Below are 17,177 nucleotides of genomic sequence, written 5' to 3' on the forward strand. Positions count from 1 at the left end.
AGGAGAGGAATCAGACTGACTGACCCCTCTCTCAGGAGGAGAGGAGGAGGAATCAGACAGGAACCCCTCTCTCAGGAGGAGAGGAGGAGGAATCAGACAGACTAATCAGACAGACTAACCCCTCTCTCAGGAGGAGAGGAGGAGGATTAGACTAACCCCTCTCTCAGGAGGAGAGGAGGAGGAGGAATCAGACAGACTGACCCCTCTCTCAGGAGGAGAGGAGGAGGAGTAATCAGACAGACTAACCCCCTCTCTCAGGAGGAGAGAATCAGACAGACTAACCCCTCTCTCAGGAGGAGAGGAATCAGAGGAGGAGGAGGAAGACAGACTAACCCCTCTCTCAGGAGGAGAGGAGGAATCAGACAGACTGACCCCTCTCTCAGGAGGAGAGGAGGAGGAATCAGACAGACTGACCCCCTCTCAGGAGGAGAGGAGGAGTAATCAGACAGACTAACCCCTCTCTCAGGTCAGACAGACTAACCCCTCTCAGGAGGAGAGGAGGAGGAGTCAGACAGACTAACCCTCTCTCAGGAGGAGAGGAGGAGGAATCAGACAGACTAACCCCTCTTCAGGAGGAGAGGAGGAGGAATCAGACAGACTGACCCCTCTCTCAGGAGGAGGAGGAATCAGACAGACTAACCCCTCTCAGGAGGAGGAGGAGACTGACCCCCTCTCTCAGGAGGAGAGGAGGGAATCAGACAGACTGACCCCTCTCTCAGGAGGAGAGGATAATCAGACAGACTGACCCCTCTCTCAGGAGGAGAGGAGGAGGAATCAGACAGACTGACCCCTCTCTCAGGAGGAGGAGGGAGGAGGAATCAGACAGACTAACCCCTCTCTCAGGAGGAGGAGAGGAGGAGGAATCAGACAGACTAACCCCTCTCTCAGGAGGAGAGGAGGGAATCAGACAGACTAACCCCTCTCTCAGGAGGAGAGGAGGAGAATCAGACAGACAAACCCCTCTCAGGAGGAGAGGAGGATTTCAGACAGAACAGGAGGAGAGGAGGAGGAATCAGACAGACTGACCCCTCTCTCAGGAGGAGAGGAGGAGGAATCAGACAGACTAACCCCCTCTCTCAGGAGGAGAGGAGGAGGAATCAGACAGACTAACCCCTCTCTCAGGAGGGGAGGGAGGAATCAGACAGACTAACCCCTCTCTCAGGAGGAGAGGAGGAGGAATCAGACAGACTGACTCAGGAGGAGAGGAGGAGGATAATCAGACAGACTGACCCCTCTTTCAGACAGACTGACCCCTCTCTCAGGAGGAGAGGAGGAGGAATGACCTCTCTCTCAGGAGGAGAGGAGGAGAGTCAGACAGACTGACCCCCTCTCTCAGGAGGAGAGGAGGAGAAGGACAGAATCTAGACAGACCTCTCTCAGGAGGAGAGGAGGAGGAATCAGACAGACTAACCCCTCTCTCAGGAGGAGAGGAGGAGAATCAGACAGACTAACCCCTCTCTCAGGAGGAGAGGAGGGAATCAGACAGACTGACCCCTCTCTCAGGAGGAGAGGAGGAGGAATCAGACAGACTAACCCCTCTCTCAGGAGGAGAGGAGGAGGACAGACTAACCCCCTCTCTCAGGAGGAGAGGAGTAATCAGACAGACTGAACCCCTCTCTCAGGAGGAGAGGAGGAGGAGTCAGACAGACTGACCCCCTCTCAGGAGGAGAGGAGGAGGAATCAGACAGACTGACCCCTCTCTCAGGAGGAGGGGTAATCAGACAGACTAACCCCTCTCTCAGGAGGAGAGGAGGGAATCAGACAGGTAACCCCTCTCTCAGGAGGAAGGAGGGGCAGACAGAGACCCCTCTCTCAGGAGGGAGAGGCTCAGACAGGTACCCCTCTCTCAAGGACAGAGAGAGGAGAGGGCTAGAGGTAAGGATGAAGGAGGCTATTAGACAGGTAAGGATGAAGGAGGGGCAGAGAGAGGAGAGGAGGAGGTAAGGATGAAGGAGGGGCAGACCCCTCTCTCAGGAGGGGAGGGGTAGGGTAAGGATGAAGGAGGGGCAGAGAGAGGATGAGGAGGGCTAGAGGTAAGGATGAAGGAGGGGCAGAGAACCCTCTCTCCAGGAGAGGGCTAGAGGTAAGGATGAAGGAGGGGCAGAGAGAGGAGAGGGCTAGAGGTAAGGATGAAGGAGGGGCAGAGAGAGGGAGAGGGCTAGAGGTAAGGATGAAGGAGGGGCAGAGACAGGAGAGGGCTAGAGGTAAGGATGAAGGAGGGGCAGAGAGAGGAGAGGGGCTAGAGGTAGGATGAAGGAGGAGGATGAACAGCAGAGAGGAGAGGGCTAGAGGTAAGGATGAAGGAGGGGCAGAGAGAGGGAGAGGGGCTAGAGGTAAGGATGAAGGAGGGGCAGAGAGAGGAGAGGGCTAAGGATGAAGGAGGGGCAGAGAGGAGGTAAGTAAGGATGAAGGAGGGGCAGAGAGAGGGAGAGTAGAGGTACAGATGACCTTCAAGGAGGAGAGAAGGGGAACAGACAGAGGGCTAGGTTGAAGGAGGGGCAGAGAGGACTGGAGGAGGGGAACATAGAAGGTCAAGGGAGGAGAGGGGTGGATAGAGGGGGAACATAGTGACCTTCAAGGAGGAGAGTAGAGGAGGGATCAAGGGCCCTCATCCCTAGTGCAGGTGACCATGGGAAGACTGATATGAGTCACACACACAGATAATAGATGTTCTATTGAGGAATCTAGTGCAGCATGTAGGGATTAGGTGCTATTTGGTACTCAACTAGTGCAGCATGTAGGGAATAGTGTGCTATTTGGTACTCAATTAGTGCAGCATGTAGGGAATAGTGAGCTATTTGGTACTAATCTAGTGCAGCATGTAGGGAATAGGGAGCTATTTGGAACTCATCTAGTGCAGCATGTAGGGAATAAGGTGCTATTTGGAACTCATCTAGTGAGCCTGAGAAACATGTGCTGTAGATGTGGGTGCTGTAGTGAAAATGTGCAGAGCCGTCCTAAGTGTTCTCGGGAACCTCCTCCTTATTAAAACACAAGTGGACGTGGAGGAGGACAGCTGGTACACACGACTGAATGTGAAGGGCTTTTCTTATTCTCTGACATGGGCACAAGGGGGGGTGTAGAGGATATGGGGAAATGAGGAAACAGGCCTTCCAATGACAACACACACGCTACAGAATGCACATCCTGCTACATACACACACAGGAACTTGTGACTTGGCAGTGTGTATATGTGTGTGTATGTGCATAGTGTGTGTGTAGGTGTGTGTGTATGTGTGTGCGTAGGTGTGTGTGTATATATGTATGTATGTGTGTATATGTGTATATGTGTATATGTGTATATGTGTATATGTGTATATGTGTATATGTGTATATGTATATATATATATATATATATATGAGTGTGTGTGTGTGTATATATATGTGTGTGAGTGTGTGTATGTGTGTGTGTGTGTGTGTGTGTGTGTGTGTGTGTGTGTGTGTGTGTGTGTGTATATATGTATGTATATGAGTGTGTGTGTGCGTGTGTATGTGTGTGTGTGTGTTTCAGTAGTCATCCACGTCTCCAGTGAAATCCGTTGTGACAGAAATGGCCATTCCAACAATCATGTATGTATGTGTGTGTGTTTCACTTTTCAGACAATTCAGACACTTCTAGCCCCCAACCATTACTTTAACCATTAGATACTAATATAACCAGACCTAGGATCAGCTTCTAGCCCCCAACCATTACTTTAACCATTAGATACTAATATAACCACAGATCTAGGATCAGCTTCTAGCCCCCAACCATTACTTTAACCATTAGATACTAATATAACCACAGATCTAGGATCAGCTTCTACCCCCCAAACCATTACTTTAACCATTAGATACTAATATAACCACAGATCTAGGATCAGCTTCTAGCCCCCAACCATTACTTTAACCATTAGATACTAATATAACCCCAGACCTAGGATCAGCTTCTACCCTCCCCAAACCATTACTTTAACCATTAGATACTAATATAACCTGGATCTAGGATGAAGCTTCTAGGCAACCATTACTTTAACCATTAGATACTAATATAACCAGACCTAGGATCAGCTTCTCCCCAACCATTACTTTAACCATTAGATACTAATATAACCTCAGATCTAGGATCCTCCATCCCCCCAATCCATTACTTTAACCATTAGATACTAATTTAACCACAGACCTAGGATCAGCTGGCACCTCCCCAAACCATTACTTTAACCATTAGATACTAATATAACCACAGATCTAGGATCCTCCTCCCCCAACCATTACTTTAACCATTAGATACTAATTTAACTAATGTCACAGATCTAGGATCAGCTCTCTCCCCCAACCATTACTTTAACCATTAGATATAATCATAACCACAGATCTAGGATCAGCTTCCAGCCCCCAACCATTACTTTAACCATTAGATACTAATTTAACCACAGATCTAGGATCAGCTGGCACCTCCCCAAACCATTACTTTAACCATTAGATACTAATATAACCACAGATCTAGGATCAGCTGGCACCTCCCCCAACCATTACTTTAACCATTAGATACTAATTTCATCAGCTGCACCTCAAACCATTCTAACCATTAGATACTAATTTAACCTCCATCCCCCTCCCCCAACCATTACTTTAACCATTAGATACTAATTTAACCAGACCAGATCCCTATGTCATCATGTCTGGCACCTCCCCAACCATTACTTTAACCATTAGATACTAATATAACCACAGATCTAGGATCAGCTGGCACCTCCCCAAACCAAAGGGGATGAAACACCATTAGACCCTATCCCTAATGGTGAGGATAACCACAGATCCCTAATGTCATCATGTCTCTCCCTCTCTCCTCCTCCATCCCCCCTATCCTAATCATGGCTCTCCCTCTCTCCTCCTCCATCCCCCTATCCCTAATGTCATCATGTCTCTCCCTCTCTCCTCCTCCATCCCTATCCCTAATGTCATCATGTCTCTCCCTCTCTCCTCCATCCCCCCTATCCCTAATGTCATCATGTCTCTCCCTCTCTCCTCCTCCATCCCCCCTATCCCTAATGTCATCATGTCTCTCCCTCTCTCCTCCATCCCCCCTATCCCTACTGTCATCATGTCTCTCCCTCTCTCCTCCTCCATCCCCCTATCCCTAATGTCATCATGTCTCTCCCTCTCTCCTCCTCCATCCCCCCTATCCCTAATGTCATCATGTCTCTCCTCTCTCCTCCTCCATCCCCCTATCCCTAATGTCATCATGTCTCTCTCCCTCTCTCCTCCATCCCCCTATCCCTACTGTCATCATGTCTCTCCCTCTCTCTCCTCCATCCCCCTATCCCTACTGTCATCATGTCTCTCCCTCTCTCTCTCCTCCATCCCCCTATCCCTACTGTCATCATGTCTCTCCCTCTCTCCTCCATCCCCCCTATCCCTACTGTCATCATGTCTCTCTCTCCCCCATATCTCTCTCCTCTCATCCCCCTATCCCTACTGTCATCATGTCTCTCCCTCTCCCTCCATCCCCCTATCCCTACTGTCATCATGTCTCTCCCCCATATCTCTACCTCCATCCTCCCCCCATATCTCTACTGTCATCATGTCTCTCTCCCCCATATCTCTACTGTCATCATGTCTCTCTCCCCCATATCCCTACTGTCATCATGTCTCTGTCTCTCTCCATCCCCCCATATCTCTACTGTCATCATGTCTCTCTCCCCCCATATCTCTACTGTCATCATGTCTCTCTCCCCCATATCTCTACTGTCATCATGTCTCTCTCCCCCATATCTCTACTGTCATCATGTCTCTCTCCCCCATATCTCTACTGTCATCATGTCTCTCTCCCCCATATCTCTACTGTCATCATGTCTCTCTCCCCCATATCTCTACTGTCATCATGTCTCTCTCCCCCATATCTCTACTGTCATCATGTCTCTCTCCCCCATATCTCTACTGTCATCATGTCTCTCTCCCCCATATCTCTACTGTCATCATGTCTCTCTCCCCCATATCTCTACTGTCATCATGTCTCTCTCCCCCATATCTCTACTGTCATCATGTCTCTCTCCCCCATATCTCTACTGTCATCATGTCTCTCTCCCCCATATCTCTACTGTCATCATGTCTCTCTCCCCCATATCTCTACTGTCATCATGTCTCTCTCCCCATATCTCTACTGTCATCATGTCTCTCTCCCCCATATCTCTACTGTCATCATGTCTCTCCTCCCCCATATCTCTACTGTCATCATCTCTCCCTCCATCCCCATATCTCTACTGTCATCATGTCTCTCCTCCCCCTATCCCTACTGTCATCATGTCTCTCCATCCCCCATATCTCTACTGTCATCATGTCTCTCTCCCCCTATCTCTACTGTCATCATGTCTCTCTCCCCCATCCCCTCTAACCCTAATGTCATCATGTCTCTCCTCTCTCCTCCTCCATCCCCCCCTATCCCTACTGTCATCATCTCCCACTCTCCCTCCATCCCCCCTAACCCTACTGTCATCATGTCTCTCCTCCATCCCCCTATATCATCATGTCTCTCCCACTCTCCTCCATCCCCCTAACCCTACTGTCATCATGTCTCTCCCTCTCTCCTCCTCCATCCCCCTATCCCTACTGTCATCATGTCTCTCCCTCTCCTCTCCTCCATCCCCCCTAACCCTACTATCATCATGTCTCTCACTCTCCTCCATCCCTACTATCATCATGTCTCTCACTCTCCTCCATCCCTACTATCATCATGTCTCTCACTCTCCTCCATCCCTACTATCATCATGTCTCTCACTCTCCTCCATCCCTACTATCATCATGTCTCTCACTCTCCTCCATTCCAACTATCATCATGTCTCTCACTCTCTCTCCTCCACCCCCATGTTCTTTCTCCTCTTGTCCAGAGTGCTCTCTCGCTCTCTCTAGGCCTGTCTGTGTATGTTGTCCTCCCCACTTCACACACAAAGCTGATTGTGAATCCCTGTAGCGCTACACTGTGTGTGTGTATGTGTGTGTGTGTGTGTGTGTGTGTGGTGTTAAACTCAGAGCAGCTCGTACTGACATCCACTCTCCCAGACAGGTATTTCCAGTCCCAGCATACCATTCGCTGTTGCTCAGCAGACACACACACACACACACACACACACCTGAATACAGCTGCAACGTAAAACACTTAAACACACAGCATCATTTCATCACTGAATACGAGGTAGTGTGTGTGCTGGGGAGTTCGCTGTACAGTCTAGAGGGAGAGACTCTCCACAGGTCCTGTTCACTATCGAGCAGAAAGTCTATACAGTGAAAGAGTGTTTTCTGGTTCAGTACACAGGCCACTGTGTGAAAGTTATTTATATTTTACATACACCCTTCCATATAGCCTAGTTACTATGGCAACTGTCAAACAATGCCCTCCCTACCAATCCGGCTAGAATTTAAACTTTATTTTTATTGTTTTACCTTTATTTAACGAGGTAAGTCAGTTAAGAACAAATCCTTATTTACAATGACAGCCTACCGCAGCCGACGCTGGGACAATTGTATGGGACGGCCGGTTGTGATACAGCCTGGAATCGAACTAGGGTCTGTAGTGACACCTCTAGCAGGGAGATTTTTATTTTTTTATTTATTATATTTATTTATTTTATTTAGTCAGTTAAGAACAAATTCTTATTTTCAATAACGGCCTAGGAACAGTGGGTTAACTGCCTGTTCAGGGGCAGAACGACAGATTTGTACCTCGTCAGCTCACGGATATGAATTTGCAACCTTCCGGTTACTAGTCCAACGCTCTAACCACTAGGCTACCCTGCCTTAGACTGCTGAACCAGGGTCTGTAGTGAAAAATTGTTGACCAAGATTGTCGACTAAATATCATTGTATATTGTGACAGAAACCAACTAGACTTCACCGAGTAGTAGGCCTGTAACCTCCAGGAAGAACACCACGGTACTGTGTGGTGGTAGTGCTGGAGTGGCTGTAGTTCCATAACCTGTGGATTCTGTCACCTGACCACCTGCAACGGAACACAACAACTCGTCTGGATATCGACCTGTATTTAGACGAGAGAAGAAAGAATTCAATATGGTCTATAGCCGTCATCGTCTCCTTAATAAGGAGCGGCAGGGTAGCCTAGTGGTTAGAGCATTGGATTAGTAACCAAAAGGTTGCAAGTTCGAATCCCTGAGCTGACAAGGTACAAATCTGTCGTTCTGCCTCTGAACAGGCAGTTAACCCACTGTTCCTAGGCCGTCATTGAAAATAAGAATTTGTTCTTAACTGACTTGCCTAGTTAAATAAAGGTAAAATTAAATAAAAAAATAAGTGACTGTGGTTTTTGAGCTCCATTTCAGTTGAGCTCGGTTTGGAACTGAACACAACGTTGCATTCTGTTTTTTTTTTTACTAGGGTTGCATTTATTAGTGCATACCGCACAAACATTTTGCAACTGAAACGAGCTATTCTTATTGGACCAGGTCAGGTTACTCCCTCTCCGTTCAAGTCTGTTTTATTCCGTTGGGTGCCTAATGAACATGACCCATGTCGGAATGCTGTATTTTGTTATTGTAGCAGGATCTTACTGTTTTTAACTCTGGTAGCACAGCGGTCTGAGGCACTGCATCTGCCTGCTAGAGGTGTCACTACAGACCCTGGTTCGATTCCGGCTGTATCACAACCGGCCGTGACTGAGTCCCGATAGTGCTGCCCACAATTGGCCCAGCGTCATCCGGGTTCGGCCGCCATTGTAAAATAGAACTTTGTTCTTAACCGACTTGCCTAGTTAAATAAAAAGGTTCAAATTAAAAGAACATTTTACGTACGGGTGGAGCGGGGAATGGAGCCCACAACCCTGGCATTGCCAGCTCTACCAACTGAGCCATGAGACCACAGGACCACAGTCACCCGACGGCCCCCACACAGTCACCCGCCCCCACACGGCCCCTACACAGTCACCCGACGGCCCCCACACAGTCACCCGACGGCCCCCACACAGTCACCCGACGGCCCCCACACAGTCACCCGACGGCCCCACACACAGTCACCCGACGAGTACACTGATTCCCACAGGTGTCCAGTAAGAAACAGTACACATTCCCACTTGTGTCCCCACACTTGTCACTGTTTAACCCACGTCAAGACAGAGACAAACAGGCAGGAGAGGAACAAGCCCAGACACAGTCAGACAAACGTGATTATTCACTAGAGAGAAGGAACAGGCGGAGAGAGAGAGAGACAACATCTAGACCAACATGTCATTGATGAAGGAGAGAGAGAGAGAGACACAGAGTACAATGACATCACTGGATTCTGCCATTACTTGTGTCCAGTAAGAAACGAGTACACTGGATTCTGCCATTACTTGTGTCCAGCTAGAGAGAAACTAGTAGAGGGGAACAGGCGGAGAGAGAGAGAGACAGACACACTGGATTCTGACACAGAGTACTTGTGTCCAGTATTGTAACCTTGTACGTCGGAGAGAGAGAGAGAGAGACAGACACATTGTTCATCTGTACAGCTAGAGAGGAACAGGCGGAGAGAGAGAGCTAGAGAGGAACAGGCGGAGAGAGAGAGAGAAGACAAAAAGCTGGAATAGAGAGGAACAGGCGGAGAGAGAGAGAGAGCTAGAGAGGAACAGGCGGAGAGAGAGAGAGAGACACAGAGCTAGAGAGAGGAACAGGCGAGAGAGAGACAGACCTGTTTAACTAGAGAGGAACAGGCGGAGAGAGAGAGAGAGAGCGAGAGAGAGGAACAGGCGGAGAGAGAGAGAGAGACAGACACATAGCTAGGAGGGGAACAGAAGGGAGAGAGAGAGACAGACAGAGCTAGAGAGGAACAGGCGGAGAGAGAGAGAGAGCTAGGAGAGGAACAGACAGAGACAAACAGAGCTAGAGAGGAACAAGCGGAGAGAGACAGAGAGAGCAGACAGAGCTAGGAGAGGAAGGGGCGGAGAGAGAGAGACAGACACAGAGCTAGAGAGGAACAGGCGGAGAGAGAGAGCGAGCTAGAGAGGAACAGGCGGAGAGAGAGAGACAGACAGACTAGAGAGAACAGAGCTAGAGAGAACAGGCGGAGAGAGAGAGAGAGAGCTAGAGAGGAACAGGCGGAGAGAGAGAGAGAGCTAGAGAGGAACAGGCTAGAGAGGAACAGAGCTAGAGAGGAACAGGCGGAGAGAGAGAGAGAGACAGAGCTAGAGAGGAACAGGCGGGAGAGAGAGAGAGAGCTAGGGAGAGGAACAGGCGAGAGAGAGAGAGAGCTAGAGAGGAACAGGCGGAGAGAGAGAGAGAGCTAGAGAGGAACAGGCGGAGAGAGAGAGAGAGCTAGGGAGCGGAGAGAGACAGACACAGAGAACAGGCGGAGAGAGAGAGAGAGCTAGAGAGGAACAGGCGGAGAGAGAGAGAGAGCTAGAGAGGAACAGGCGGAGAGAGAGAGAGAGCTAGAGAGGAACAGGCGGAGAGAGAGAGAGAGCTAGAGAGGAACAGGCGGAGAGAGAGAGAGAGCTAGAGAGGAACAAATAGAGAGGAACAGGCGGAGAGAGAGAGAACAGAACAGGCGGAGAGAGAGAGAGAGCTAGAGAGGAACAGGCGGAGAGGAGAGAGAGAGCTAGAGAGAGAACAGGCGGAGGAGAGAGAGAGCTAGAGAGGAACAGGCGGAGAGAGAGAGAGCTAAGAGAGGAACAGGCGGAGAGAGAGAGAGAGCTAGGAGAGGAACAGGCGGAGAGAGAGAGAGAGGAACAGGCGGAGAGAGAGAGAGAGCTAGAGAGGAACAGAGGCGGAGAGAGAGAGAGAGAGCTAGAGAGGAACAGCGGAGAGGAACAGAGCTAGAGAGGGAGAGAGAGACAGACACAGAGCTAGAGAGGAACAGGCGGCTAGGAGAGGCGGAGAGAGAGAGCTAGCTAGAGAGGAACAGGCGGAGAGAGAGGAACAGGCTAGAGAGGAACAGGCGGGAGAGAGACAGAGAGAGAGCTAGAGAGGAACAGGCGGAGAGAGAGAGAGAGACTAGAGAGGAACAGGCGGAGAGCCAGAGAGGAACAGGCGGAGAGAGAGAGAGAGAGGAACAGGCGGAGAGAGAGAGAGACAGACACATAGGAGAACTGAGAGAGAGAGGACAACTAGAGAGAACAGGCGGAGAGAGAGAGAGAGCTAGAGAGGAACAGGTGAGAGAGAGAGAGAGAGACAGACACATAGCTAGAGAGGAACAGGCGGAGAGAGAGAGAGAGCTAGAGAGGAACAGGCGGAGAGAGAGAGAGACTAGAGAGGAACAGGCGAGAGAGAGAGAGACAGACAGAGCTAGAGAGGAACAGAGCAGAGCTAGAGAGGAACAGGCGGAGGAGGAGACAGAGCTAGAGAGGAACAGGCGAGAGAGAGAGACAGACACAGAGCTAGAGAGGAACAGGTGGGAGAGAGAGAGAGAGACAGACACAGAGCTAGAGAGGAACAGGCGGAGAGAGAGAGAGACAGACACAGAGCTAGAGAGGGAGCAGGCGGAGAGAGAGAGACAGACACAGAGGGAGGAACAGGCGGAGAGAGAGACAGACACAGAGCTAGAGAGGAACAGGCGGAGAGAGAGAGAGAGCTAGAGAGGAACAGGCGGAGAGAGAGAGACAGACACAGAGCTAGAGAGGAACAGGCGGAGAGAGAGAGAGAACAGGCTAGAGAGGAACAGGCGGGAGAGAGACAGACAGAGCTAGAGAGAGCTAGAGAGGAACAGGAACGGAGAGAGAGAGACAGACACATAGCTAGAGAGGAACAGGCAGAGCTAGAGAGGAACAGGCGGAGAGAGAGAGAGAGAACAGGCGGGCAGAGAGAGAGAGACAGACACAGAGCTAGAGAGGAACAGGCGGAGAGAGGCGGAGAGAGACAGACAGACAGAGCTAGAGAGGAACAGGCGGAGAGAGAGAGACAGACAGACTAGAGTTCATGAGAGAGAGAGAGACAGACACAGAGCTAGAGAGGAACAGGCGGAGAGAGAGAGAGACAGACACAGAGCTAGAGAGGAACAGGCGGAGAGAGAGAGAGACAGACACAGAGCTAGAGAGGAACAGGAGGAGAGAGAGAGAGACAGAAGACAGACAGATCAGAGAGAGGAACAGGCGGAGAGAGAGAGAGAGACAGACTAAATGTGCACAAAGCTAAATGTAAAGTGTGTGGTGTGTTACAGACTGCTTGTTCCATGTAACTACTATGTAATAAACCATCTCGCTGCAGCTCTGTGGCAGCACATAACAGCGTCTACTTAATTAGAATAGAACTAATGTGCAGTCACACACACACATTACCATGCCAACACAATATAGCTGCCTGCCTGCCCCTCCCCCCCCTGCTCTCCCTTTCAGGAAGCTGATCCTCTAGTGCATTAAACCAGATCGAGTTCTCTGTCTCCTCTCACTGCCCCTCTCTTTCTCTGCCTGGCTCTCTGACACACTGTTGTGTGCCATCACAGAAACACTCATTTCCTCTGTCTCCGGGACACGAGAGGCTACAACAGAGCAGATTCTCTAGCTGGTCGGGTCAAGGATAGTCAACACACAAGACACTACACAAGAACCCAGAAATGAGAGCACTGCTGAGTAAGGAAGGGAGAGAATGCTTACCTGCGGGGTGAGATGCGATGTGCTCCAGGCGGTCCCGACTGCCTCTGAGCCCGGGGGAGACGTTAGATCCCGGCTCGTATGCTGTGCTGCTCCGTGTGGTGGCTGTGAGCTCCAAGGGGTGAGCAACCAGGAGTTGTGCTGCTGTTGATGATGTTGCTGCTGGCTGTGGTGATGATGGTGGTTAGGTCCGTTTCCCCCGTTGGCATTAATCCCGGGGCCGGTCGCACCATACTGCTGGTAGAATCCAGACCGAGAACGCGATCGAGTCCTGGGCGGCTCCATGGCCATTTGATAGGGGGTGGTGATGGAAGAAAGATGAGGCGAGGGGGGGGAGGACGTGGAGAGGGATTGCGGAGGAGAACCGTTGGAGTTGGAAGAACGAAGCGGCAGAAATCCCCGAGCGCCGCTGGTCTGACTGTAGCTGGCTACTCAGTCCTCCCCGCTGCCCCCTCGGCGCCCCCGTATTCTGTTCGCTCCTGTGACTCGGCTACTGCCCCCGCAACGTCACATAAATTACCCCCTTTTTGGTACAGGCCCGGGGTGGAGGGCAGTCGGGAGAAAATACAGGGTTCCTGAGTCGTCAGTTGACCCCGTGGCTGCGATTGGCATTTCCTTTTGGTGGTTTCCTCGTTTTCTTTTCTGTCGTTCTCTGTATTCCCGGTTTCTTCACCAGAAAAATCTCTTTCTTTCTAAAAAAAAAAAAATATATATATACACACAACTTTGGAACATACTTTTTCCAAACAGTCATCAGCTGTAACGTTCGCAAACTAATCAGCCTAAAACAACAACCGGCTTTCAAAGGCTTCTCATTGAAAGCTGCTGTTTCTAACTACGTAGCTTTCAAATGTCAAACTATTTTGTGACATAGCCTTGTTTACGCTTTCAGGAAACTCCCAACTCTGTCTCATGGATCACACAGAAATAAAACTGAGCTCGTCACCTTTTCACAGAAACATTTATCCAACTCTCAACTTTCACTTTAAAAATATTTTTTTTTTAATTGATAAACTACAGCGGTTCAATGTTTTCTAGGAATAGACTAAGTTAGTTTATTCAACTAGCTAACTGGGTACAGTATACTTCCGTGAAAACCGCCCAGGGCACCGTATCCTGTAACGCCATGGTTAACTAGCATGCTAACTTACAACAACACACGGTTTTAGCACCGATACTCGGTTACAACAAACTACCAGTAGTAACAAACTACACAGATCATTCGTAGCCATGTCTAACGTTGTGTAAAGTTTTTTGTGCAGGTTAGTTTTGATAGTTTGAGTGAGTACGTCGTTAACTTATTCAGCCAGTTAGCTAGAATAGTTAGCCAACTAATAGCATATTAGCCAACGAACCAACCCTTCCTCCCACAGAGAGAAAACCAAGCTGCTAACTAGTCAACCAGGTCTTCAATTCCCTTTAAAAAACGTCCCTGGTTACCAGTATGTTAAACAAAACAAAATAGTTAAAAAGAGTAAAACTTAACATGAGTAGCTCATGTCAGCTAGTTCAATTTAAAGATAGTACTGATTTAATCAATGTAGTTAGTTCCCGTCAGTCCCAACCGAGAGAAAGCGTTTTCCAACCGGAGAAGCCCGGTCACCGCCAGAAGGGATCGAGCTGACTGAATGAAAAGTGTCGAATCTCAAATATCACTGAAAAAAAACCCACACAAAATAGATTTAATTCGAGCTAAAAGTGGGATTTCACTCTTCGTTCGGCGTTGAGAAAACACCCGTTTGTTCCCATTATACCATGTTTTTCTTAGTCACTTACCTTTAAATACACGCTGCGGTCTCTACTGTATTCCCGGACTGCGACCAGTCGGTAATATTTTGATCCGTGTGTGTGTGTTTATGGTCGGTGGCGTGTATTCGCTCGATGTCAACGTGAAATGTGACGAACCGTCAAAAGCAGAAGTCGGATTTCACCAGGCCGGACTAATCAATAGCAGAAAAAAATAATTGACAGTTTTTCGCAGCTCATTCTCGCTCTTATTTTCGATATTTAAACCCCCGAAAATCATCTGGGTACCGTGGGTCGTCAATGGATTTCTATTGCAATTATTTTGGGGATTACAGTGAAGGGAATCGTTTCAATAAAAACATGTCCTAAAACTTTCTCAAGGCGAAATTGTGTTTTTTGAGTCCGATCGTTGCTCGATTGGTACTGCCTGGTAAAATCAAACGAAATGTTCCATGCACTTGCAAGACTATAAGGGGCATTTAAATGATTTATTTACATGTAGCCTGCTAGCTATTGCAGCTGCTTAACCGGTATTTTTTTATGTTATGCCTGTTTATAAAAGTTGACTTTTTTGTTGTTGTTGAAAATACAGGAACTATTGGGGAAACAAACAATATTAGCGCTGTTAAGGATTTGAAAATTACAAACTACATGACCAAAAGTATGTGGACACCTGCTCGTCGAACATCTCATTCCAAAAATCATGGGTGTTAATATGGAGTTGGTCCCCCTTTGCTGCTATAACAGCCTCCACTCTTCTGGGAAGGTTTTCCACTAGATGTTGGAACAATGCTGCTATAACAGCCTCCACTCTTCTGGGAAGGTTTTCCACTAGATGATGGAACATTGCTGCTATAACAGCCTCCACTCTTCTGGGAAGGTTTTCCACTAGATGTTGGAACATTGCTGCTATAACAGCCTCCACTCTTCTGGGAAGGTTTTCCACTAGATGTTGGAACAATGCTGCTATAACAGCCTCCACTCTTCTGGGAAGGCTTTCCACTAGATGATAGAACATTGCTGCTATAACAGCCTCCACTCTTCTGGGAAGGTTTTCCACTAGATGATGGGACATTGCTGCTATAACAGCCTCCACTCTTCTGGGAAGGCTTTCCACTAGATGATAGAACATTGCTGCTATAACAGCCTCCACTCTTCTGGGAAGGTTTTCCACTAGATGATGGAACATTGCTGCTATAACAGCCTCCACTCTTCTGAGAAGGTTTTCCACTAGATGTTGGAACATTGCTGTGGGGACTTGCTTCCATTCAGTCACAAGAGCATTAGCAAGGTTGGAAACTGATGTTGGGCGATTAGGCCTGGCTCGCATTCGGTGTTCCAATTCATCCCAAAGGTGTTTGATGGGGTTGAGCTCAGGACTCTGTGCAGGCCTGTCAAGTTCTTCCACACCGATCTCGACAAACCATTTCTGTATGGACCTCGCTTTGTGGACAAATGGCATTGTCATCCTGAAACAGGAAAGGGCCTTCCCCAAACTGTTGCCACAAAGTTGGAAGCACATAATCTTCTAGAATGTCATTCTATGCTGTAGCCTTAAGATTTCCCTTCACTGGAACTAAGGGGCCCGAACCATGAAAAACAGCCCCAGACCATTATTCCTACTCCACCAAACTTTACAGTTGGCACTCTGCATGCAACTACTATTTCATTTAGTGGTGAAGTGTGATCCATCACTCCAGAGAACGCGTTTCCACTGCTCCAGAGTCCAATGGCGGCCAGCTGTACACCACTCCAGCCGACGCTTGGCATTGCTCATGGTGATCTTAGGCTTGTGTGAGGCTGCTCAGCCATGGAAAACCATTTAATGATGCTCCCGATGGACAGTTCTTGTGCTGAAGTTGCTTCCAGAGGCAGTTTGGAATTCTGTAGTGAGTGTTGCAACCGAGGACAGACGATTTTTACACGCTGCACGTTTCAGCACTCGCCAGTCCCATTCTGTGAGCTTGTGTGGCCTACCATTTCGCACTGAGCCATTGTTGCTCCTAGACATTTCTACTTCACAATGACAGCACTTACAGTTGACCAGGGCAGCTCTAGCAGGGCAGAACTTTTATGAAATTAATTGTTGGAAAGGTGGCATCCTATGACGGTGCCACGTTAAAGTCACTGAGCTCTTCATAAATATTTTCTATTTCTTGAACTGCTTGTAAGTGAGCATTTCACTGTAAGGTCTTGTTGTATTCGGCGCCTGTGACTAATAAAGTTTCATTTGATTTGAATTGATTGATTGTATTATTCATTACTTATACAGAAATGTAAACATTTCAATAAAGACTTACAGGACAGCAGTAATTATACTCATATTACATTGCAGCAATTATACACACATTACACAGCAGGAAAACATCAGCAGATTATGTTTGGGTGAAATTATCACCAACTACACCCTTTTTCTTCATGAGAGGCAGGCTACCTCTTAAATGGCACCATATTACAATGGGCAATATTCTGTAGCAATATATCCTATTATAATGGGCAATATACTGTAGCAATATACCCTATTATAATGGGCAATATACTGTAGCAATATACCCTATTATAATGGGCAAAATTCTGTAGCAATATATCCTATTATAATGGGCAATATACTGTAGCAATATACCCTATTATAATGGGCAATATACTGTAGCAATATACCCTATTATAATGGGCAATATACTGTAGCAATATACCCTATTATAATGGGCAATATACTGTAGCAATATACCCTATTATAATGGGCAATATACTGTAGCAATATATCCTATTATAATGGGCAATATACTGTAGCAATATACCCTATTATAATGGGCAACATACTGTAGCAATATACCCTATTATAATGGGCAACATACTGTAGCAATATACTCTATTATAATGGGCA

The 17,177-nt window shown here is 48.1% G+C and overlaps 1 pseudogene; it reads right to left on the reverse strand.

Moving 5' to 3' along the window:
• The window catches only part of LOC135506602 (E3 ubiquitin-protein ligase RNF38-like), a 59,327-nt pseudogene extending 45,652 nt beyond the window's left edge, over positions 1 to 13,675 (reverse strand).
• Positions 13,676 to 17,177: the final 3,502 nt, after the last annotated feature.

This window comes from Oncorhynchus masou, chromosome 20, assembly GCF_036934945.1.
Source record: "Oncorhynchus masou masou isolate Uvic2021 chromosome 20, UVic_Omas_1.1, whole genome shotgun sequence".
Lineage (NCBI taxonomy): Eukaryota > Metazoa > Chordata > Actinopteri > Salmoniformes > Salmonidae > Oncorhynchus > Oncorhynchus masou.